Consider the following 13,077-nt stretch of genomic DNA (forward strand, 5'->3'; position numbering starts at 1 on the left):
ACGCAAGAGCAGTTTATACCCAGGATAAACTGAGTCAGAAAGAAGATTTGTGTATTCCTAGTTCGATTTAGCAGTGTGTTAGAGCTGGTACTAACAACTGCACAGAATCCGAGACATGAAGAACTGTACTGAGAATGTGGATGCAGATGTGTGAGAATACTGCTGTGTGTCTATTTGTGTGTATATCTATCTTATTCCTATTAGTGTTTTACACTTATTGACCAGTGATTAAAAAAACAATATTTAAAATGTGAAGTTGTTTGTATTGTAAGTCATATAACAATAAATTCTGTGCTGCACCAAGATAACTGCTCTGGGGTTGTTCGTTGTGTTACCAGTCCTCTCAGAGAGTCACTTCAAGACGAGGTCAGGACAGGTGTTGATATTATGACCATCATTTGAAACCCTACAGAAAGTATTTCTACTATTTCTAAATTATGCATGTAAGACTTCTCTAGGCCTTACAGGCCTTTTAGGACAGCTGCTCTCCACCAGTGATCAGCAGAGATCGTATTTGAAACCCTTTTCTGTTGTGTCTTTAGCGCTGGAGCACAGGACACTGGCCCTGATTGTCTCATGGAAACTTACCCTCTGTAGTGCAGGTGTAGCTCTTAGTGTTGGTGTCCATGAGTTGCTCCCCCTAAAGAAAACAAAACAGAAAAGGACAAAGTGCAGGAAGAAATGTTTATTTCTAGCAGTGATGAGATGGAACAGCACTTGTTTCACTTCTGCGTGTGTCATGTATGGGCTTGTTAGTGCGCTCTTGAGAAACAATTCCTAGATTAGCAATATGTGCAATACTCCTTTTTGTGCATTTTTTTGTTACAGAGCTGCCTTTTTTGCAAGGGGCTGACTTTTTTCAACCAAATTGTACCACCTGCCGAGGATTTTCATGTGACTCTCGAAAACCTGCTGCAGAGTGTTCCTTATTTGCTATTCAGCCCTGTTTTCCTCTCCCTTTAGCAGGTAAGCACGTTTCTGCAACACTATTTGCAACTGGAAGTGTTACCAATTTCAGACACCTGGAGAGTTCATTCCCTTGGATTGATGAGGGTTAACACCTCTCTTCCAAGATTTCCTACTGATCCCCCTCTATTTTCTGCCACAGAAAAATATCTGAATAACAATGCAGTACTGTGGGATTTTTAACACCAGCTCATGTCAGTCTACATCCCTCTAGCTTTAGTGCGGCTTAAAAAATGGTATGCATGGACTTTCAGCTGTGAATCTATTTACAGCTGAATCAGGGTTGTGAGGAAGCAATACAGAAAATTGCTTGAATTTCTGCTCTCTGAGAGGAGCCTCTACATAACTTTGTCCTTGGAGAAAAAAAGGAAAAAAGCCCTGAAGTAGAGAGCTGGAATGGGCGATGCAAAAGCTTGGATATTACCCACCACAGGGACCTCAAGCTGAATGAGAGGGTTCAGATACTGTTCACCGAGATCATAGTCAGACAACCGTGGCAGGAACAGATTAAGCTGCCCTGGCTGACTGTGCACTGTAGCATATAAAGAATTCTCAAGTGACCTATATATGACTGATGCATACGTGGGTGGGGCAAGAAGCAGCACCAAACAGCTGAGTGGTAGTAATATCTTGCACAGCTGCAGAGATTTCTGCAGAGGTGCTTGGCACAACCCTCTGGAGTTCCTTAATATTCATTGCTAGAATTGGATCCATGTTTAAGATTCAAGGCTTTTAGGAAGGAGGAAATTTTACACATTTCTTGAAATTACTTTCGGTAAACGCTAGTCATTAATGGAGAGTGTGTATGGGGGTTGCATGTGCATTTATGTGAAAGGAAAGTAAATGTGCTTATCTGTCTTTGATGTTGTTCTGTTTTTCTTTTAACGTTATCATTGCGTGTAATAGCTCTTATTTTTTTGAAGCAACTTGGAAATTTTGTCAGAAAACAATGGCCAGTTTATTCCTCCAGAAGATTTTTTTTTTTTTTCTGGTCCTATTAAGAGACTTATTTTCTCTTCAGGATTTATTTACTTTATCACTAAACTGCAGAATCTAACCTCTGCCATGGTTTGAACTTCTTTTCCTGTGTTTTTTAATCAGAGGTCTTGTCTAAAGGGTTCACTCTTGAAAACTACTGTTTTTATTTACTTGGCGGTAATGCATGCGTGCTTCCCAACTTGTATCAAGTGGCAGATGATGGGAACGCCTATTCCATGCTGCTTCATTGCAGTGGTAGCTGGATTTTGCTACAGTGGTTGTTTGGTTTTATCTCAGGCTGCAGGGGTAAATGGTCCCCTATAATCTGCAGCTCCCACAAGGCCTTGCACCGTAATCCAGTGCAAGGTTGTGACCTACAGCAGAATTTGGCTTTGTCTTTAAACTGGGCACAGATGTTAAAAAGTGAGAGAAACTGTCTTCACTGGTGCTGCACTTTTTTCCCCAGGGATTTCCAGGGTGCTTTTAGCCCCTTGCCTCTCTGGATTTCCTGAGAAGTAAGTTAGCAGTACCAGTAGCAGAGAGGGCACAAAGGGCACTTGATAGTCCCAGGTCATGAAGAGTATGGGTATGGATGTCGCTCTTCTTGTTATAAGTGATTCCTCTGGAAATGTTGAGGGAGGAATCTGCGTATAGCTGAGTCAGCAAGTCCCTGTTACCTCCGCCCACCTTGTTTGAAGCATACCAAGAAAATTTCTGCTCCTGAACTTCACCACCTTCTCTAAAACAAATACCCATGTCTGCTGTTAACAAAGTTAGCAGTCTACCAACTAATCTGTTAGCAAACAGGAGTTCTGTCAGCAGCAGTAACTCCAAATACAGCTGCTGGGAGGATTCAGCCATTGCCAGCAGAACTGAAGGCTGCTCTGATGCTTCACCAAAATATTTTGGAAAGTTCACTGTGAACGCTCCATCTTGGTTTTGTTTGTTGCTAAACTTTTTATTCTTGCTGTTGTAAATAAGTACCTGGCAGACTAAACAGAGAGACATGTGTATGCCTTCTGTTCCTAGCAGAGCATTTGTGAACTATCCCACTCTAAACTGTTTAGAGATGACTATGTAATCTGTAACCTCACTGTGATGGACAGCCAGATCAGAGTTCCCACCACGCGAGGGGGCATTATTAGACATTATGCCTTGAGCAACGTGCTGCCACCCTGACAGAGTGTTTTCTGATTGGAAATACCAGTGCCTTATGAAAAAACACCGCCTGCCTGCTGCAAGCCCAGCATTTTATAACCACTTGGGTTTTTTTCATTGCAAAAGCCGTAACTGTCTGGCAATATAATAGACTTTAAGTGGTGCTTAGGGTTTTGTTGTATTCAAACTTTATATTCCAACAGTGTGCATATTTTCACAGTTACATTTATTATTTGCTCTTCCTTGTGGTATAATATAATTTAAAGGTCTTAGGAGTTTGGTCCTACTCCAACAGGGACCATAGAAAACATGTATTGAAGGTTTTAGGCCCCCAGTAGTTTGCATCGGCAGACCATGGCCTTTATAAATGCGTTTAGATAGGTTTTACTTTCTGGATATGTCCCGTGTTATTCCATGTAAATGTCACAGGGTTAAAATCCAGTACATACAGAAGCCTTAGCATGGCAGGGGCCTAATCACAGACAGCAAAGTAGTGTTTGCTGTGCTCACAAGGAGACAGAAGTCAGTAAGAGAGTGCAGAGGTAATAAAGGAGGTTAGCAATGTTTACTGTTTCACAGCTGATAAGCACTCAGTCTTTTCCTAGTTAGTATTATGACAAGTCCATGGAAAAGTTGTAGCTCTTTGCTCTCTTTTTTCTCCTTCTCTAGTATAAAGATGAGAACCTGGCAGTATTTTTATTTATTGTTTAATTCTCCCTGTCCAGTGCTGGAGTGGATGTTACACTCAGCTTGTCTCTTCCCTAAACTTTCAGGTGATTCCCTAGCCAGAAGGTGCTCTTAACCAACAAATCCCATTTGTCTTTCTGTCGTGACCATCCCGTGAAGTCTGCGAACTTTGTCCTTTTCTCTCAGTCCTGCAGTGCCTTTGGTCAGCAGCAGACTCTCCTAGAAATACTCCTGATTTAATATCTCCGTACTTGAAATACCAACTGAGCTTATAAACCAAAGATAGCTCCCAAAGGTCTCTTCATCTATGGTCAGAGCATGTACTTGAGGAAATGAAACATTAATTAGTTGGATGCCAGATTATTTACACTTGTATTATGATCAATCAGGCAGTAAGAGACTGGGGATGACGTTCATCTTATCTAATTTGAGTTATTTACAGCTTGGCGTACCGTATCTGTATCTAAACTACTCACATTGTGTTCTCTTTATAGTTGATGGAGAGAACAGGCATGTCCCCAGCATGACTTCCCTGACCAGGTTTAAATATCCTTCATAGGATGCGATGAATGCACCCTGGATGTGCCCAGTTTTCTCCAGCCTCTACAGAATGGGGTTTGGATTTTCCTGTACACCTCTACTTGAGAGATGTATGTAATCCCACTCCCAGTGTCCATTACCCGAATGAGCTTTAAAAATGGAAGGCCAACCTAGAATGACTAAACTTTTTCACAAGAGTGTCTTAATGGCACCTTCCGGTTCTGACCTCCTGGGTCACTACACTGCTGTCACTGTGGTCATGAGAGTCTTGTCTCTCTTCACAGGCTCTCATGGAGAATTTAATCAAAAAGAAAGAATTATTTCAAATGTTATTCCCAGTTTTCTTCCTGTTACTTATTTACCATCTTAGTAAAGTGTGAATAAGAGCGTAAGTATTCTATCTATAGATCTGCCTATCTAACTGTATGTAAAATAACTGTATAACAGCTGAATTCTTAGATTTATTGCATTTAATTTTGCTGTAAGTAAAGGAAGGTGAAAATAGTATCTTTTTTTCCTCTTTTTTTCCCCAGCTCCACACAACTCAAAAAACTTTCATGGAGCTGAGCAAAGGAGGACAGGTCACCTCCCTGAGCTCTGAATCTCTGATTCTGTGAATAATCTTCCAAAAGTTAAATAATGAGGATTACCAAAATAAGGCCTTAAAAAGTCATATGCCTGGCACAAAAAAAAATTGTGATATGGGCTTGAAAATTGATTATTTTTTATTATTATTCTTTAGAATTTATGTTCTGTATTTGAACTGAAACTGGGACCTCTAGGTGTTTCAGCACCTAACACTGACTATGTAGAATTTCTTGATAAGAACAGTCTGAAGTGCAAGTGGGTCCTGGTCATATTTTCATTAAACCTCCTAACTAGGACTTAACAAAGTATCTAGTAATTTTGGATGCCTTTTGTTTGCCTTTCATTTTGGTTAAAAATTTTAGTCCCATAGTCTCATAGGGAAAGACAATTATACAGTATAAAGGATTCAGCCTTTAAAAATTAAGGCTTCTATACTTTTTTTTTTTTTTAAACAGTACTGGGTCCCAACAATAGAGTTGGAAGGCTTTTTGCCTTTAAAAAATGGTTCAAAACATTTGAACCAGGAAGATTTTCTGCTGAAAGCATTAGGTAGGAAGCAATATACTGCAGTAAACAAACACTGAAACTTTCTATTTTGTTCCAGCAGAATAGGTTTAGATGCATTTGTTTCATATGTCATGCTAAATTCTTTTGCTAAACAAACCAAGGAAACCCAAATGGAGTCAATGAACCAAAAACCTGGATTCAAAAAGCCATTTATCTTCATGCCGGTCTCAGTCAAAAGTTCAGTTCTGCATACTCTCCTTGCTCAGAGTGTTCAAATCTGGACCCAAAGCTTTCTGTTGGAGCCAGTCTCTAAAACAGATGACTAATAAAACTAGCATAATGACACACACATATATATACACACATACCTCCTTTTTAACATGTGGAGTATTAGCTGAGGGCCTCGATTGTTTTATATTTATCTTATGTATAAAGTGATTCAGCTCTCCCTTCCCTGTCCTCCTCCCAGTCTGGCCAGATCTTCATGCTGGCTCCTACTGCTGCATAGCCAAATATTGCAGAAAAGAAGATGGCAGGTTTTTTAAGCAAAAAGGTAAAATATTTATTTTTTTCATTTTCCCTGTGTTCATCAATCAAATTAAAGAGACATCTTAAAAATTGATGTAAGCAAATGGCATCCGAAGTGCCCTTACGCATTTCATAATTGCACCCAGCTGTGATTGCAGTCTCATAGAATATATTTTTGCATTTTCTTTTCTTTTGATACACTTCACTGGTGATTCACTCCCTAGAAGGAATTCGCCCCTTGTACGAGAGAGGGAATTCACTGGTTTCATGACCTTTTATTTCTGCTGTAGAAATGGGTGAACTCACTTGGAATAAATGCAAACCAAGCCAAAACGTTACACAGGATGAAATTAATTCAAAATCTGACCTTTTGAGCCTTAAGGGGAGGGGGAGGGGGGGGAAGATTGCTTCCCTCTATCTTCTGCCCTACGATATTTGCAAACACTGAAATATCACAGCAGGGGCTAAAGCTTTATGTAGGTGTTTCCTGGTGAAAAGCAGATGAATGGCAAAACTGTAAGACTCGCAGTGCTACTGCTGCTTTTCGGGTCCATGCCAGGAGCGTGGTATTGGCCCCTTCAGCTACCTGGAAATGCCCAGATGCCCTGGCTGGTTTGAAGCTTCCAGTATGTCTTGCCACACCAACCCACCTCACCACCACTGCTTGTGATGGCTGTGGATCAAAAGAGTAGGTACAATCGTGACCTGGAGTTCATCAAAAGTAGTGTGACCAGCAGGTTGAGGGAGGTGATTTTCCCCCTCTACTCCACTCTCGTGAGACCCCACTTGGAATAATACTGCATCCAGCTCTGGGGTCCCCAGTGTAAGAAGGACATGGACCTGTTGGAGTGTGTCCAGAGGAGGCCACAAAGATGATCAGAGGGATGGAACACCTCTGCTGTGAGGACAGGCTGAGAGAGTTGGGGTTGTTCAGCTTCAAGAGGTATCCTGAGAGACCTTCTATAAGCCTTCTGCTACCTAAAGGGGACCTACAAGAAAGCTGAAGAGGGATTTTTTACGAGAGCATGTGGTGATAGGACAAGGTGTAATGGATTTAAACTGAAAGAGTGTAGATTTAGATTAGATATAAGGAATACATTTTTTTATTATGAGTGTGGTGAGGCATTGGAATGGGTTGCCCAGGGAAGCTGTGGATGCTTCGTCCCTGGAAGTGTTCAAGGCCAGGTTGGGTGGGTCTCTGAGCAACCTGGTCAAGTGGAAGATGTTGCTGCCTATGGCAGGGGGATTGGAACTTCCAATGCAAACCATTCAATGATTATATGAACAAGACAAGCAGCGCTTGTTTGCCCCCCATTTAATGCTGCGCTTTGGAGAACAGAGCAAAAGTGTGAAGCAAGGAGGTTTTATTTGTTTGCTAGGGACACTAGAGTGTCCACCAGGAAGTGTCTCCCACCAAGGAGGGTGCTGGCTTCAGATTTTTGTTCCCCTCTAAACAGGGGGTGACATGCCGCTGCTCCTGAGAGCTGCCTGAGGGAACAGGGGACCAGAGATTGGGTCCTGCCTGTTGCATTTGCCCTGCGGCCGCTGCCTCTTTCATGCCACCTGGAAAACCAAGAGACTGTCATCTTTTATAGAAAAGAACACACATGATGGAGCACCGTTTGATTTATAAATGTTTGTGGGAATTAAGCTGTTTCAGTCACGGGGCCACTGGCCTGTTCATAAGGCAGTGGGGTCTCAGTGAGCTGCCCTGGCTGCCATTTTGTGTTGCCTCCCTGAGACTGGGGCACAGAGGTGGCTGGCACTCCCTGCCCTGTCCCTGCTGCCATTGTGGGGGCGAGTGGTGGGAGCTGGGCACGGCCCATGGGGGGCAATCAGTTGATGGATTGCCTCTGGTGAACAGTAACAAAAACGCTTCCTTGGCAGCACCTCCTCAGGTCGGTTGGTGGTAATGTGCATCCTGACCAAAGGGCGCCATAACAAGTTGTGAGGGGCTCTGTCAAAAAGTTAAAATCTGGTGAAAAGCAGCATGCTGTCTACAACTCCCTGAAAGGAGGTTGTAGCATGGAGGCTCTTGGTCTCTTCTGCCAAGTAGCAAGTGAGGAAATGGCCTCAGGTTGCACCAGAGAAGTTTGAGATTGGATATTAGGAAAAAATTCTTCATGGAAAGGGTTGTCAGGCATTGGAACAGGCTGCCCAGGGAAGTGGTGGAGTCACCTTCCCTGGAGGTGTTTAAAAGGTGTTTAGATGAGGTTCTTAGGGACCTAGTTTCGTGCTAGAGTTAGGTTATGGTTGGAATCGATGATCCTGAGGGTCTCTTCCAACTGAAATGATTCTGTGATTGTATGAATCTATGCCTGGGACCATGCCTTCACAGATATTATAGTGTCTTTTTAATTTTTTTGTTGTTGTTGTTTTTGGGGTTTTTTTTGTTTGTTTGGGGTTCTTTTGGTATGTTTTACATGGCTGTTTTCAGGGCTTCCTCCTCATGTGGGTGGGGGTGCTCAGCACTGCCACTGCTGAGGGGGACACATGGGCCTGGCTTCTCTGCCCTCCCTGGTGTCCCCATCACCTCAGGTCTCCAGCCATTCAGGTATCATCAGACTGAAACCTGGCATGTGGCTCAGAAGGGCTTGAAATTTAAAACAAAAACAAAAAACAAAATTGACACAAATGGGTTTGTAAGTTTTTAAGAGTCAGAGTGAATAAAGGCTGCAGTTTCTCTTTGAGGCCGAGCTTTGTCTGTCCTTCTGTAAGCCTCCCCTTGGTGATCACCATGTCTCAGCATAAAAACGTCAAGTTGGTGAAGTCTGGTACCAAACTGTTTGTAAAGACCAAAGTATCTTAAAAGAACTGGAGACAGAGATTTGAGTGTGCGGCTGACTACAGTCCAGACTGCCCCACTCAAGAGAGGTTTTCAGTTTATTTATTTGTTTCCAGTGACATTCCCAAAATGAAATATACTCTGCAGGAATGGATTCAAGCAAGTGCTGTCTGCAAGCCTGGGACTACCTGGCCTAAGGCTTTCTGTATGAAGAAGCTGTGCATCCTAGAAACATGGCCCAGGGCTTTCGATACCAGGATCACAGTGGTCCAGCAGAACATCTGAGAGCCTTGCTCAAGAGAAGTCCTTCAGCCTTGCTTCTTCAGAGCCGGGGAGCTCAGTCTGCGTGGGATTTCAAATTGCTGGTCCTAGAGCAGCAAGCCTGAAAGGCCGTGGATGGCTTACAGCTCCAGATGCCATGAAGCCTAAAACCTTTGTGGTCCCAGCAGTTTTTTGAGAAAAGGTTAAAACAAAAGAGAAATTTTAGTCTTCCATATGTTTAGAGAACTTGAATTATTTTGCAACAAAAAGTTAATATAGCTTCAGTTTATTTGAAATGGCTAAAGGAAGCCTGCTGAACAAGAAGAAAGCTGGAGCAGCAGGACTCATGAGGAGAGACAGGAAAGATACCACAAGCCTGTTGAGGAAGCACAAACCTCTGTTCTTCCACTGCATCCCTCAGTAGCTTGAGGAGGCTGGTGTTTGTGCTGACTTTAGGGAGGGAGGAGTACTTTGACTAGTTACCTTGTTGTTGCTACCTTTTGGGGAAAAAATGTTTTCTGTAAGGAAATCTAGTAGAATTTGCCTTAGCTCTTTGATAACAAGGCATTCCTTCCAGGTGGTGACTCAAATGGTGATGTCATATTGATGTCTGATTGAAGACTGAGACTGGCTAATGAGCTGGAATGAGAGTGAAAACAGTTTTTCCAAACCTTGCCATGGAGTCTAAAAAATTCCAGCACTCTGCCCTTTGAGATAAGTTATTTTCCAGAGCACCCTGAGAAAACACTGATGTGTTACATACTGGGAGGTCATAGTGCTGGACCTGCTGACTTGGTGAAATGAAGATTTAAAGATACAAGTGTAAAGTAATTTGTGTGATAAAGGCCTTTTTTACCCTTGCTGTTTCCACTGCTCAGTATCTTAGTCTGCAGGGACTCTCTCAGCATATTTATATGAAAAGATGGCAAAAGTTCCCCATTTTTAAGTTCCTGATGAAAGCTCCACCATACTGCATGCTACAGCGTCAATCTACACAGCTAGATGTTGCAATTTTGGATTATCTTTAAATTCTCTCTGGTGATTTACCCATTCGGAAAAATATCCTTGTGATGTCAAGGGAGAATGATATTTTTTCTGAAGGTATCCATTTGTATTGAAGGCCAGGCTTTTGTGACTTTTACAAGCCTACAAGATTTGTTCCAGAGAGCTACAGCACCGTGTGAGTAACAGCATCATAGTACCACCAGAGTCAAAGATCGCCCACATTTGCAGAACTGTCTCTTGCATTGCTTAGTACTGAAGTGACCTCCCTGACTTCTGCACAGGAGGTGGCAGTAATCTCAAGGCATGGTTCATGTTTCCAGCTATGCTCACATTCTTAGAGAGAGTATCACACAAGCAATATCCTGGCTTTGAGAGTAAAGCTGGAATATCAGTCCTAACTAGCAGTTGTCCTCCAGTGCAGTTTATTAGAAACTCAGCTAGTTACCAAAGTGGGTTCTTTATCTTGGTGACCTTCCAACGCAATCAAAGCCTTCTTGGAAGACCTTGAATCAGAAATGTTTGGACATAAGAAAAATAGCACTGCACAGCACACAATGCTGATCTCCCAGGGTTCACAGATTTGGAAGGCGCTGTACCATATATAACTGTAGAAGACAGCACTGAGATACTGTAGCTGCTGCATCAAGGTCATGGTGTTCTGGGATCCAATTAAAATTATGCAAGATGGGCAATTTAGGAAAGAGTTCGCGTAGAGCTCAGGAAGGAAAAAAAAATCATATGCATTATGAGTTCAGTTATTTTGTAAGATTAATTTTCCACTATCTTGTGATTTTGTAATAAGAGCACAAAGTATTTTAAGCGTTTGATTTGCTTATTGATCAGAACTCTGGAGACCTTACTTTCTAAATCACAGTTATAGGTTTGACTTCCATGTAACAGCAACAAAGCTGTGGGCTTGCATTGGTGTATACGCTGAGTGCAGTGGGTTGTGAATTTGGTGAGTGGGCAACATCGAAAGCTGGAATGGGCACGTCTGATGCTTGGAAACCCACCTCCTGCCCTAGAGGTGATGTGAATAGAAAATGGTGGTAATGCTGCAGGTCCTGTAATCCAGATCATTGATCCTCTCACCTCCTCCACCATAACCATCATACTTGTTCAGATCACTGCACTGTCTTTAATTCCCTGAACCTATGAAGAGATAGATAATGAGGAATAATACTGTGAGCTAGGGGAGCTGCCATTTGGTGGAAAGCTTGATATTTTTGGATGGGGTTGTAACAGGCCTGTTTCTATAGAATTTTCTCCTAGTTCCTGTCTCCTGAAGGACAAGGATAAAGGAGTTAGATATCTACTGTATTTTAAGAACTGCTTATATTGTTATACTCCATAAATGAAAAACTGCTAGCGAAGGGGATGCGATTTCATGGATGCTTTGAGCGAAGGTTTCCTTACAGGTATTGCTAGATATTGCTAACCTGTGTCAGGTTAGGCTTGTGACTGGGGACTTACTCTGAGCTCAGGGCCCTGTTTTGCTAGCTGGAGTACAAACACTGAGCAAAAACGGTAAAGAGCTCACAGTCCAAAGAGGGGAGACAAAGACTTGATTCCCTTACAGCCAGTTGAAGAGTGGTTTGAAAACACTGTGTTAATACCAGCATTTTGGTCTCTTTTTTTCTTTTTCCTTTCCATTTCGTTTATATTTTAAAAACTTTGCCTGAGGAAGAATTGACTGACCAAGAAAGACAGAAAAGGAAGAGGGAGTATAAGAGCAAAGAGTGGTAGAGAATCAGGAGGGGAGCAAGGTGGGGAGGCTGAGAAACTCAGTTAGTGAACATATAAGAAATGTCATCCAGCAGAAAACTGTGAAAAGAAACTAGACATGGATGGTTGCTGCAGTGCAGATGGCCCTTTGCTTAGATGCTGCTCTCTCTCTCTCTGCTGAGAAAGTCTCCTAGGCACATTTGCACTGCTTGGCCTCACGCCGAGCAAGGCTGGGAAGGGAAGGTCCAGGAAATGGGCCCTGATCCTCCACGGGTTGCAGTGATGAGGGGTGTCCATGTTTGGTGCAAGCCAGCGTGTCTGCACTTGCAGGTGTTGCTGCAGAAATGGTGAGGGGGTGGCCAAGCATCCCTTTCTAGCAGAAATCAAAAGACTCTTCTTAGGTGTCACCTCCTGCTTGCTTAGGAAAGAGATACTGTCTTGAGCATTTCTACTTTTCCACAACGTAAAAGACAAAAGAAACCCCACGTGTGAGTTGTATATGCAGCTAAAGGAGCAGAAAGCCCTGTTCTGTCTAAAGAGAGGCAACTGTGGTCATGCAAGTGCCACTGATCACAGGACGCAGAACTGCAGGAGCATGCAGTAGGTCTTTCAGAGGTTGGGGAGATGGCCCAGTAAGCCCAGACCCTCTCCTGTAAATTGGTGCTTGGCTGTGGTGAGGGCAGAAATAAAGGAAAAGGCTGACAAAACCAAGGCTGTCCTGTGACCAGCCTCAATAAATGACAGGCAGAAACTGTCCTTGAGAGTGTCTTTATCTCCAGAGGTTGCAGAGAGTCAGTGGGATGGAGGGGGAAGGCCATAAACAGTGCCTGCTTGGTTTCATATTTTCTTTATTCTCTTTATTCTTTGTTTTTTGACGATAAAGGAGCTTTATGTGGATATTGTAGTAAAAGAGTTGATGAGTCATAAGGTTTGCAACTTCATTTCCCCCTTCGCTCTTTTTATTTTTTTTCCTGATAGTTGCACATCTCCTTCTTGCCTTGCACCTTGCCCCTCCTCTGATGGTGCAGCAGGACGTGCTGTGCCTTTAAGAAATGTGTTTTTTCAGAAGACTAATTCCTGAGCTTTGGCATGTGTTGAGGCATGCCCTAAGTTTTGTGGTGTGGTTTACGAAGAAAAACTAAAGCGCATTTGTCTAGGGCCGTTTTTAACTCCTTTCTGCCACAGATTGCACTTCACCTCTTTGTTCTTCACTTGCAGAGCGTACACCATTCAGTATTTCCATAGGGATTTCTGCCGTCTTCTCCAAAAGAGGAGGGGAGATAAAGTGAAGTAGCAGGCTTTTTATTTTTTTTTCCAATTAAAATTTATGTTTCTTGAGGTTTGGTGTT

The 13,077-nt window shown here is 42.7% G+C and overlaps 1 protein-coding gene across 4 annotated transcripts in view; it reads left to right on the plus strand.

Moving 5' to 3' along the window:
• The window catches only part of PRR5 (proline rich 5), a 95,252-nt gene that overhangs the window by 23,347 nt on the left and 58,828 nt on the right, over positions 1 to 13,077 (plus strand). For 2 of the 4 annotated variants that reach the window (XM_065032889.1, XM_065032878.1), the window contains one exon: positions 829 to 966. The exons of the other annotated variants lie outside the window; for them this stretch is intronic. The gene's annotated coding sequence lies outside the window, so the exon portion shown is untranslated. Of the gene's footprint in view, positions 1 to 828; positions 967 to 13,077 lie in introns of those variants that run through there. 4 annotated transcript variants of the gene reach the window in all.

Source organism: Columba livia, chromosome 1 (assembly GCF_036013475.1).
Source record: "Columba livia isolate bColLiv1 breed racing homer chromosome 1, bColLiv1.pat.W.v2, whole genome shotgun sequence".
Taxonomy (NCBI): Eukaryota; Metazoa; Chordata; class Aves; order Columbiformes; family Columbidae; genus Columba; species Columba livia.